Here is a 12,764-nt window from a genome sequence, read left to right as displayed (position 1 = left end):
AACTCTTTTCAAGCCCATGAACTGCAGCATGCCAAGCCTCCCTGTCCATCACCAACTCCCAGAGTTTACCCAAACTCATGTTCATTGAGTTAGTGATGCCATCCAACCGTCTCATCCTCTGTCATCTCCTTCTCTTCCTGCCCTCAGTCTTTCCCAGCATCACAGTCTTTTCCAATGAGTCAGCTCTTCGCATCAGGTGGTGAAAGTATTGGAGTTTCAGCTTCAACATCAGTCCTTCCAATGAACACCCAGGACTGATCTCCTTTAGGGTGGACTGGTTGGATCTCCTTGCAGTCCAAGGGACTCTCAAGAGTCTTCTTCAACACCACAGTTCAAAAGCATCAATTCTTTGGTGCTCAGCTTTTTTTATAGTCCAACTTTCACATCCATATATGACGACAGGAAAAACCATAGCCTTGACTAGACGAACCTTTGTTGGCAAAGTAATGTCTCTGCTTTTTAATATGCTGTATAGGTTGGTCATAACTTCCTTCCAAGGAGTAAGCGTCTTTTAATTTCATGGCTGCAATCACCATCTGCAGTGATTTTGTAGCCAAAACAAAAAAACAAAACAAAGTCAGCCACTGTTTCCACTGTTTCCCCGTCTATTTGCCATGAAGTGATGGGACCGGATGCCATGATCTTCGTTTTCTGAATGTTGAGTCTTAAGCCAACTTTTGCACTCTCCTCTTTCACTTTTATCAACAGGCTCTTTAGTTCTTCTTCGCTTTCTGCCATAAGGGTGGTGTCATCTGCATATCTGAGGTGATTGATATTTCTCCCAGCAATCTTGATTCCAGCTTGTGCTTCTTCCAGCCCAGTGTTTCTCATGATGTACTCTGCATAGAAGTTAGATAAGCAGGGTGACAATATACAGCGTTGACGTACCCCAGCAACCAGTCTGTTGTTCCATGTCCAGTTCTAACTGTTGCTTCCTGACCTGCATACAGGTTTCTCAAGAGGCAGGTCAGGTGGTCTGGTATTCCCATCTCTTTCAGGATTTTCCCCAGTTTCTTGTGATCCACACAGTCAAAGGCTTTGGCATAGTCAATAAAGCAGAAGTAGATGTTTTTCTGGAACTCTCTTGCTTTTTCGATGATCCAGTGGATGTTGGCAATTTGATCTCTGGATCTTTTTAGAAAGCAGTGAAGGTGTAAGTACCTTAAAATATTAATATCAGGAATGTAAGTGCTCTACCTTATGGAAACTTAGGAGAAAGATATTGCATATACTTTAAAGTTCCTGAAATAATATGTTCAATAAAATAATTATAGCCTTAAAATATCAGGATAGATAATTTGGAAGCTTTTTATGCTCTGAACCCAAAAGAAGTACTCTATATTGATTTTATGAAACCTAAAGACTTTTGTTCTGATTTTATAAACTCTAAAAACTTGGAATAAATTTAGACCAATTCCTTTAATTTATCCATGAATCTGAGGACCATGGCCATTGCCTCCCACAGTTAGTGACAATGGTGAGACCTGAAGCTAGTACTCAGACTTGATCTCTTTAAACCTCAGGACTTCTCCCTTTCCCTAATAGCAGCAGTGAAAACCTGCAGGAGTGAGGTGGTCAATGGGTTGGCTTTTTCAAAGAAACAAAGGGATATGAGAAGCTGAGTATCCTGGCAGTCAGTAGGCCTTTACTGAGCACCTAAAAGATACTGTTTATAGGGACACAAAACAAAAACAAAACAATCTTCCTCCATTAAATATACAGAATACCAGAATATGTAGTCCTAACTGGGTTTGGATCTCAACTCTCCTCCCTACCTGTTCAGTGGTCTTAGGCAAGTTACTCGTGTCTCAGTTTCCTGGGGCAGGATAATACCTACTTCTTTGTGTTATGAGGATGAAACTAATACACATGTAGAGCAAACAGGAAATACTTGCCACAGAGTAAATCTTGCTATTACTATTGATCATGGTTTTATGCACTCTGGTAGATATCAGTAAGGCATTCCTGTAACTCTCTGGCTGGATACAGAATCAGACACACCAGACAGAATAGATAAGTCTCACCATGAAGATCAAATGCCAAAAGGCAGGGTAATGGAGTAAAGGCAGCCACCTTTTAAGAAAGTACCGGCTGTGAATTGCTCCTGAAGAGGGGAGGAAACAATTCACATGTCAAGTATGGTGTGAGCAAATCAATGGGAGCAAGAATGAGCACATGATCAGGAGTCCTTGGAATTGCTTGGCTGAATCCGGAGGTTTTCCTATTGGGTGTTAAGAATAATCGATTAAGCAGTGGGAGGTAATGGAAGAGGTTAGAAAGTTGTCAGAAGCCTCGAGAATTCCTCTACGTGGGTGACAAGCTCTCTGGATTCAACTTTTTCTTTTAGGCTTGGAAGGCCCACAGGAAGTGCTCTTTAGAATAAACTGGGAGGTGGGGGTGGGAGAACTATGCAAAATACCTCGCATTTAGCACTAAATAGTATTAGTTCCTTTTTCCCCTCGGAGATTGAAAGGTTAGTTTAATAAAGGGGAAGGGTTAAATTAACGTAGATGTTTAACTCCTGTACAGATAAACATTTTAATTTATCAATCTGAAACCTGGCTGAAGCGTTTTCGTTCAGAGCTTCCCTTACTCGTCCGCCTCCCGCGGGCGGCAGCAACCGACATGCAAAGCCCGGGGAAAAGGCGAGGGTAAATGGTCGCTCCACGCATGCGTGAGAAGCCTTCTCAACTCCCCCGCGGCGTCTTTTCTTGGAACAAAACTAGCGCGGAGCCGCGGAGCTCCGCAGTTTGCGTAGACTCGAATTTCCTATTGCTCTCACGGTCCGTGTGGAATCCTCGAGTGGGGCAGTTCCCCTACGCTATTTGCGTTATTCGAAGTGAATGGCTGGGTGGTGCGTGTACGCCCGGAGCGTAGCGCCCATAGGCGGACGGGGTGCGGCTGCGCAAGGACTTGAGTGGGCTGTGTACGCCGCTAGCGTAGCGTGGTGTCCGACGCGCGGGTCTCCGCGACGCAGTTGGCGCAGACGGCTTTGGTGAATACACGATTTGGTGCAGCCGGGGTTTGGTACCGAGCGGAGAGGAGATGCACACGGCACTCGAGTGTGAGGTAACTATAAAACCCCGATTTGTTTACATTCCCTCCCCCAGAACCGGCCCCGTGCGCGGCGGAGACTGCGAGTCCCGGGACGGCGGGGGGGTGGAAAGGGAGACAGGAACCGGGGAGTCGGGGCTGAGTCCTTCGGGGATCGGGGCGCTGGGCTTCCCGCAGCTGCTGCAGTCGGCGGCGGCGGCGAGCCGGGCAGAGCGCGCGGTGGGCTGCGCGTGGGGCACCGCCGCTCCTCGTGTGCGCTCTGGGCTGCTGCCGGGTTAGCGATCGGGGAGCCTCCGCCCCGCGTGCGGCACCCGCGCCGGAGTCAGCCTCCTGCCGAGGCTGGGGAGCCGTGCGGGGAGAGGGGGAGTCACCGCTGAGCAGGCGGCGGCGGTTGGGGGGCTGCGCGCGGCCGGTTAGGGGCCGAGGTTGGCGTGGCCGGTGGAGGCAGGGACGCGTTGGCCCGAGAATGGGAGGGTCCGCAGTCCGGTCTCGGAGAGGCTTGGAGACAGGCGGCGGCGAACGCCCCCGATTCTTCCCCTCGCGTGCTCCCCTCCTGTGTGTCACCGGGATCCCCGGGAGGGAGCCTGGGCGCCGCTGTTCCGGCCCGGCTGGCTAACGGACGGTGGCGCCTCTGCTCCTACCGCGGGAGGCCTCGTGGGGGCTTACTTTCTCCCCGACCAACCGAAAAGCCGAGGCGGGGCGCGGGGGAGTTGATACTGAAGCCAGCTGGGGTCCCTGAAGCTGAGGGCTCGGGTGGGGCTGGGTCGGTGGGCGAGGCCGGGTGAGCCGGGAGGTGGCGCGGCTGCCTGGGCTTTGTTCGTGAAAGCCCTTTGGCGGAGAACCTTAGGGGGCCCACCAGGCTGCACTACGTCGGGGAACCTTCGTAGCCCCCTCTACGGGTCCAGGGATCTGCTGAACTCCTTGCTTCTCCCTTGGGATCCCCGAGTGCCCAGGCCTGGTGAGGGCGCAGGCGACATGTGGCTTCCTGTGGCTTCTCTAAAGAACTGTTCACGTGGGAGGGAGCCTGTCCACATGGCTGTCTTTATGAGCCGGGCACAAGGAAGAGAGATCTCCGCAGGATCCGCAGCCCTCAGTTGGAAGTGTCCCTCGCTCAGATCCCTGTTTTAAGTAATAAAGTAACATTAAAGCACATAATTTAAAAAGATGGTAGGTTATACTGTGGACTTTTTTTTAAAGTCTTTTACGCCGTTCAGTTCTCTAGTTTCACCTAGGAACTGAGTCATTCTTGATGGAGCAAAACGAGCAAGAGACAAGTTTACGTTCCTTTTGTGTGTGTGTTTTTTTTTTTTTTTGGACGGGTATCTAAATTTACCTAATTGAGAACTAGCAAGTAATATATTGGAAAAACTGGAGATTTAAAATGTAGTTGATTGTAGTAATTCAATTGAAAGCCTGAAGATTCTTGTGTGCTGTTTTTTGTTAGGACTTAATTCTGCAGATGTTAAGTCATCTTGAGTCAGTCTCTTGTTCTAGACCTTGGGTCCATACCAGTTATCTCACATCCCTACCTGCACTAAATACTTGAAAGAGGATTATCAATTTATTATCTATCAGTGATGAGTGATTAGAAGAAAAGAATGATGTACTGGAGGAGCTTTTAAACTTTTGTATGGTGAAGTTCAGAATGGTGATTTTAAGTATACGGAATACATAAGATTCCGGAGAATCCAGTTGTACTGAAATATAATTACCAACATTTTAAATATTAATGGTGAATTCATGCTTTAGTAAAGCATTAAATATCAAGAGTAATGGCAGGTCATAATGCCTAATTTCAAACTAGTGAGGACTGTAAATATAGAATTTAATTTGAATGATTTATATTAGTAGTGTCAGGTGCTGCAAATTAACCGATTTTTTTTTTTTTTTTTTTGGCCTATATTTATAACTGAAGGGATAACTAAGGTTACTTTACAATATATCCTTCTTCCGCATCCAGATTCTCAAACCTGAATTTTATATACAGCTCCCTGGTTAATAACCCCTGTGTAATTTGTGCTACTTTAGAAGGAGTGGTTAGTTATGAGGCGACGTCAATATATCACCTGATAACTTTTTGCTTCCCAGGTAGATCAGCGATGAAGAAATTGGCTGCCAATGCAGGAGACAAGGGTTTGACCCCTTGGTCAGGAAGATACCCTGGAGAAGGAAATGGCAACCCACTCCAGTATTTTTGCCTGGGAAATCCTATGGACAGAGGAGTCTGACAGGCTACAGTCCATGGGGTCACAGAGAGCGGGACACAACTTATCCATTAAACAACAGCCTTTACTTATTCTTCATGTTAATTTGTATTCCACTAACAGCTTAAAAGTCAACACACTTCCTCCACTTTTTTGAGCACTTGATTTGAAGCCATTTTTAGGAGGCCTCCAGTTTGGTATGCAGGTACTTCTCTAAGTGGTGTTTTCTTTTCATTTTTAAACAGATTTATTCATGCATTGGAGAAGGAAATGGCAACCCACTCCAGTGTTCTTGCCTGGAGAATCCCAGGGATGGGGGAGCCTGGTGGGCTACTGTCTGTGGGGTCACACAGAGTCGGACACGACTGAAGCGACTTAGCAGCAGCAGCAGCATGAAGAATATAGGGTATAGGTGTTATAACAAGGGTAATTATTCAACAACAGGAATGATTATTTACTTTTAATTAAAAGAGAATTATGTTGTTACCATTCTATTACCCCACTTCCTCGACCCTTGTTTTGGCCACTATTGGAGAGAATGTAGGGCTTGGAGTGAAAACTGATCCATTATTAACTAGTTTGGTTGCCTTGAGCAAATTTCTTTATCTTAATCTTTTATCTGTGAACTTGGAAGTACCAGAAAAATCTATCTCATGGTTTACTGTGACCTTTAAATGACGTAATGAATCAAAGGGCTACAGATGATTCATTTTACCTTCTTTTCTACATACAAATCTTACAGTTCATTAGTGGTTGAAGGACTACTTTTTATCTTGATTCCAGAATGAGGTTTAATGGTTTCTACTGGGCTGCTGAAGAGGATACAATTGTTATTCTATTATTCATATGTAATAATCCATAGAATTTCTTATTTTGCATTTACTAACTTATAATTACATATATCTTTTTTCTGCCAAACTAAATTCCTTGAGGGGCACATACTCCATAGCTTTTTGTCAAATAGTACTTGTGACAGTGAATGTACAAAACTTATCCAGTGAATGTACAAAACTCTTTAATCAAATTAAAAATGTTAATTGAGTGATACAAAATTTAAATTCAGTACTAATCAAAGGAAATACTTTGGATTTTTATATGTCAGCCCTTATCTGTGTAGTGGCTATCTCAAGAATGGAAATGTTTTTGTATGTATATATCAAAAAAGGACTATCACTAGTAGTATTTTAAACTTACAAGTTACAAAAGAGTATACAGTAGGAAATGGAAAAGAGGTATAGGTGATCAAAACAGCTAGTTATTTTGCTTTATAACAGGTTTATAACCTATAAGGTCATCTTTCATTACCAGTAATTCTTATTAAAAATATACTAACTTTAGCTGTTTGAAGAGTTCGGGTTTGTCCTAACAGTTTGATGCTGCCCCCTAGTGTTTGATTCCCCTTGAAGTTTTCATTCCCTTCATCTTTACCTTTGCCTAAAACAAAACTAAAGTTGCAATTAGATTCTTTAGTGCTACTTACATAGTTTACTTTGAGATTTCCTCCAGCTGGTTAATGTTGCTATGAGTCATTTTGAACTGTTAAAAAGCTATTGCTTTTCATCCTAATGTTTCAAATAGAGGGTGAGTTTGAATGGAGATTGAACAGTATAAGTTCTTGTTTTCTTGCAAATTATGTTGGAGGAATTTTTCGGACAGAAAGAGGGCTGTATGTTAAATATGTATCTTTGAGATTAACTTTGTATATGAATAGTAGCAGTTACTTCAGTCTGGGTTTCTTCTGCTTTCTTCTGGGTTTCTTCTTTTAACTTAGTCCCATATAACTGTATTGCCTCTACTGTACTGAAAATGTTAAAATCACATAGCCTTTATTTTTTAGTTCAAGTTTTTTGGAACTTTGACTTTTATAGAATGACATTTGAAAAATAGTCTCAAGGACCTTTAATAACCATAAGATTTCATGTAGTCATTTGTGTAAACTCTTATATTAAAATGTCAAGTTATACCAGTTATCTGTATTCCAAACTACTTTTTTCATTTTCATTTTCTGTAAGTTCTCTAAATAGACCACACACACACAAAACAGGTTTTTCCAAAATAAGCAAAATATATAAGCAAATATTCATAACAAATATTTACTATAGCCAGAATATTCAAGTGTGTCAGTAAATATGAGGCAATTTTTAACTGAAATTGTAAAGTTTAAATAACAATAGCATTATTGAAATTATTTTCAGCTGTTTAAGAGACCATGTTTAATATTCAGAACACAATAATTTATTGTCAGCACATTATAGAACATAACAGTGTCAAACTCTTAATAGATTTTTAGTATTAGATTTTTCATGTGAAAAGGTATTATTGAATGGGATGATGGTTTCAGATTTTTCAGTTCAGTCACTCAGTCATGTCTGACTCTTTGCAACCCCACGGACTGCAGCATGCCAGGCTTCCCTGTCCATCACCAACTCCTGGAACTTGTTCAATCTCATGTCCGTCAAGTTGGTGATGCCATCCAACCATCTCATCCTCTGTCGTCCCCTTCTCCTCCTGCCTTCAATCTTTCCCTGAAGCAGGGTCTTTTCCAGTGAGTCAGTTCTTTGCATCAGGTGGCCAAAGTATTGGAGCTTCAGCATCAGTCCTTCCAATGAATATTCAGGACTGATTTCCTTTAGGATGGACTGGTTTGATCTGTTAGCAGTACAAGGGAGCCTTAAGAGTCTTCTCCAACACCTCAGTTCAGAAGCATCAGTTTTTCAGCGCTCAGCTTTATGGTGCAACTCTCACATCCATATGTGACTTCTAGAAAAACCATAGGTTTGACTAGATGGACCTTTGTTGTCAATATCTTTGCTTTTTAATATGCTATCTGGGTTAATCATAGCTTTTCTTCCAAGAAGCAGGTGTCTTGGAAGAGTTAGTCGTATATGATTTTGTGATTTTATATTTATAGACTTTCCTGGTGGCTCAGTGGTAAAGAATCCGCCTGCCAATGCAGGAGAAGGGAGTTCAGTCCCTGTATTGGGAAGATCTCCTGGAGAGGGAAACGGTAACCCACTCCAGTATTCTTGCCTGGGAAATCCCATGGACAGAGCAGCCTGATAGGCTATAGTCCATGGAGTCCCAGAGTCAGACATGACTTAGTGACTAAACAACAACTGTTATGGTTTATATTTACCCTTTATAATATATGTTTTACTGCCGAAAGAGAAGCTATCACATGATTTTGCATTAACATTTCATACAGCCATGAAGGTGAATCATTATTTTATTCTGTTTACATGTGAATAAGTATACTTTGTGCTTTGTTGTAGAAGAACATAGCCTCATGATGAAGGAAAGATTGATTTATGTACTGTATCAAGATATTTAGAGTAAGATATGATATGTTATTACTTTGCAAATCAGTGAGGTCAGTAAAAGTGTAATATTTGAAATACATTTTATGTAATTATAATGTAATTATTACAGAATTGTATGCATAATTACAACAAAATTGAGAACAGATACCATGTATTATATATAATGTATGTTGCAAAGCAACAGGATTATGTTTTCTATTTCCATGGACCTTGTTTAATGTAGAATTTCAACTGACTTCATAACTTGTTAATGTTTAGAATATATATGTTAAGATTTTTGTTTTAGATTAGCATACTCTTATTTTTTCAAGTAAGGTGAATTATTTGATATATATAGCAACAATAACAACCGGCATAGGTAAGTTTATTTTCGAGAAAATAATCATTAATTTAAAAAAAGAACTGAAGAAGGAAATCCACTAAATCAAATCACTGAAAGAGATTTTAAGAAAAAATGTTTAAGTGCATCGTAAATATAATATTATCTACAATATAATTTATGATTTGTATATAAACATGTTTAGAGCTTTTCCTCTGAAGATTTCTGCTTAAACACACATACTTGAAAGTTTTATTAAGGCTAAAATGTAAACTTCCTTAGTGAACAGATAAAAGACTACTGTTTGTTGGTTCAGCAGTTGTTTTATTTTCCCTAAAAAAGAAATGGATGTTATGGGTCATGTTAATTTTAATTATGGCTTTTTTTTTTTTTTTAAAGAAAACAATATTAAATATAGGGAGGAAAAAAAAAAAACTTCTTAAATTGAGAAGTCATAAAGAAATTGAAAAAATAAATTATAGACATCAGTGCATGTACATGGAAACACATCTATCCATGAAAGAGAAAATATTGTAATCAAAGTAAAAAGGCATTGGACAGAATCGAAGATGTTTTCTGCAGAAAATATGACTTAGTAATGTTATATACAAAGTTCGTGCATGTTTATAAAAATATTGAGACACCAGGAATAGTTTGAAAATGTAAATAAGAATAAGGTAATTTTGTATTGTGTGTGTGTTCAGTCTTTTACAACCCCATGGACTGTAGTGTGTGTAGGCTCTGTCCATGGGATTTTCCAGGGAAGAATATTGGAGTGCGTTGCTGTTTCCTTCTCCAGGGGTTCTTCCTGACCCAGGGATCAAATATGCTTCCTTCTTTTGCATCTCCTGCATTGGCAGGCTAATTCTTTACCCCTCTGCCACCTGGGAATTTTACCTGTTCCAAAATTAATAGTAGCAACTAATGAGAATACTATGACCATACAGCTGGTGGCAGTATAACCAAATTTAATTTGTCTAGAAAACAATTTGAAAGTATGTAACAAGACCTGCCTGAAAAGTATTCAGAATTTTGTGGTCTTTCCCCATATCTTGGACTTATCCAACCAAGCAGGTAACTAAAAACAGTAGCACAAATTGAAGTTAAAATGATTATATAATGTGATTAAAACTCTATAAACAAATGCTTGTGAAATCTTGAAACTGTAATTTACTTTCCTCCACATGTGACACAATGTGACTTTGTTCAACAGAAACTAAGATTTATAATTGCTGGATTTTAGTTTTTTCAGTCAGAATTATACATGAATATAGTTTAAAGAAATAGTTCTATGAAATTAAGGTTGGGGAAAGAAAAAAATCAGTTCTCTGTCTTTTACATTCTGCCTAGAGATATAAAGAACTCTTTTGGTTTCTTAGTTGTTTTGCTGTTCACTGCCATGTCTCCAATATATTCACAGCTTGTTGATTTTCAATTTTAGTCATTGCTTTGGATTTAGCACTCTTCCCACCTCTCCACGAACCCTCTCATTTCCTATATCCCAGTTTTTCAGTACAGTTATATTGTAATTCTGGTTTAGAACAGTAGTGTTATATTTTTATGGCTATAAAGGTTATCTGCAGCTGCAAACTGGTACTTACCCTGCACAACTTTTTTTCCCCCGGCATTAATAATTTTCTTATTTTTTCTTTTTCTAAATGTCTATATATCACAAAATCTACCCCAGTCTGTGTATCTGAATGTGATTCTTTAAGACAGAGAATGTGCCCTAAAACACTCTGTTTAAGAATTTTGTGTAGTTTTCTTTATACTGGAGAAGGTTGAACTTGATCATAAAGATGGATTGATAATTGATTAACGAAATTGGTGTTTGCTAGTAGAAATTAAGTAGTTTTGACATTTGAATTATAATTTTGTAAGATTCTGCTAAATGGCAGAACAGAACCATTTAACTTTGTTCAAACAACTGTAAGGACAGCTAAAATTTATCATAGAAAGCTTTCCTGGTGGAGAAGTAGTAGTCTGTGTTGTCAGCAGCATCAAAAAATGTTAATGTTATGAAAATGTTGCCTTGGAGATTCTGTGTTTTTTTTCCCTAATCTTATGGAAAGGAAGGATCATTTTACCGGGCAGTGCTTATGAATGGTAAGTTGGTACAAAACTGGAGACGTGTAACAGTGACAAGATGCTGAAAAAGGAAAATAGGAACAGTGACAACGAATGGAGTAATAAAGATTTGAGGCAGTGGCAGTAACTATTCTTAGAATGAAGGCAACGGTCAGGGATGATGAATGGAAAGAGAACACAGCTCTGCAAGTTGAAAGGAAAAGGCATGTGTTTCTCATCCAGGTCCTAAGGTTAGCCCCTTGTCTTTAAGTCCTCTTTATGACCACATGTTGTGTAGGTGTATATGCATTTGTAGTGGAAAGAGATTGAAGCTCGAAAGGCTAACTAAAATTATAAACATTTTAGTAGCTTCAAAAGGCATCACAATATTTTGTGATTAATAAAGGTCAGCCAGCTCATACATTTATAAATCTCGGATGTTCTTTGTATTCACAAGCAGCAAAACAGACACAGGAATGTCAAAGGTTGCTTTCTACAATATGGTTCCAGATTCCCTGTAATGAATGCTTGAAAAGCAGAGACTTCAGATAGTTTGAACATTTAATGAGAAAATGCAGGTTTGTACATGAATGTTTAGAATACAATAATAGATTTGATGTGTAATTGCTTGATCTAGTACATTTGATCAATGCTCATGTTTATATTCTGTCTCTTGAAAAATAAAAGTGAAACAGAAGGAGCTCTGAATTTTGCCTGAGCTCCATTAGCATGCCTCTACTATTCTCATATAAATGAGTTGCAGGGTAAATATTAGAGATTGTGCTTATTTTGGTAATAGCTCTATTGACATTCCAAACTGAGGTAAAGTAGGGGAATGAAAAAGGACACCTTGAAGCTCTAAGAGGATTTAAGCGTTCTTGATAAGGACTCATTACTGAAGTAATTTTATGCCATGAAGTTTTATAAAGTCAGTGAAACTTGTATGTCATGGTAATTCATTGCAACTTTTTCTCAGTTGGACGCCTCCTGTAATCTAAGAGTTGTTCTTGGATGTACTAACACTGCATATGCTCTCGGAATATTTTTGATAGCATTCTTTGGAAGGAGTCAGAGCAAAAGGACCTTTTTCCCACTCTGGTTCTGTACTTTTTAGAAGTTAAGTGAAAGACGTGTAATCGTACCACATCAAATAGTGGTAATACTTCAGGTTAATAAACTTTACAGAGTACACATTTCATATACATTAATTCAGTTGGTGGATATATGAAGGGACTATTTCCCCTGTTCTTCCGAGAGGAAACAGTGACAATGAACTAGAGATGAAGGTTTCTGACTCCTGATTCTATTCTATGTGCATTACATTGGGTGGTTATATCAGAAATGGAATTTAAAATGGATCCAACTTCAGTTCAGTTCAGTCGCTCAGTGGTGTTCAACTCTTTGTGACCTCATGGACTGTAGCACGCCAGGCCTCCCTGTCCATCCCCAACTCCTGGAGTTTACCAAGTAAACTTGGATCCAGGAAGATCCAAGTTATATTACTATTAATAACTTGCACTTAAATAACATTTAAACATTTACAATAAAATGGAAAAACATTAAAAATTTTTATCATTATAAAAAAAGTATACACATTATTTTACTTGGTCTTCATAATTACCGTGAAATAGAACAGGAATTAAAACCCCCACTTTATAGCTGGTGTAATAAAGAGGCTAAGTAATTTGCCCAGCATCTTATAACTGCTTCTGCTGCTAAGTTGCTTCAGTCATGTCCAACTCTGTGCAACCCCATAGACGGCAGCCCACCAGGCTCTGCCGTCCCTGGGATTCTCCAGGC

The 12,764-nt window shown here is 39.9% G+C and overlaps 1 protein-coding gene across 9 annotated transcripts in view; it reads left to right on the top strand.

The window, feature by feature from the left end:
* The window catches only part of SLC39A10 (solute carrier family 39 member 10), a 160,251-nt gene that overhangs the window by 89,379 nt on the left and 58,108 nt on the right, over positions 1–12,764 (top strand). The window contains exon 1 of one of the 9 annotated variants that reach the window (XM_070388886.1): positions 2,930–3,069. The exons of 7 other annotated variants lie outside the window; for them this stretch is intronic. The gene's annotated coding sequence lies outside the window, so the exon portion shown is untranslated. Of the gene's footprint in view, positions 1–2,929; positions 3,070–12,764 lie in introns of those variants that run through there. One more of the 9 variants, XM_005901208.2, reaches the window with a different exon arrangement.

Source organism: Bos mutus, chromosome 2, assembly GCF_027580195.1.
Source record: "Bos mutus isolate GX-2022 chromosome 2, NWIPB_WYAK_1.1, whole genome shotgun sequence".
In the NCBI taxonomy this organism is placed as follows: Eukaryota; Metazoa; Chordata; class Mammalia; order Artiodactyla; family Bovidae; genus Bos; species Bos mutus.
Note: the sequence above shows the minus strand (reverse complement) of the source record. Positions and strands in the feature narration are given on the sequence as shown.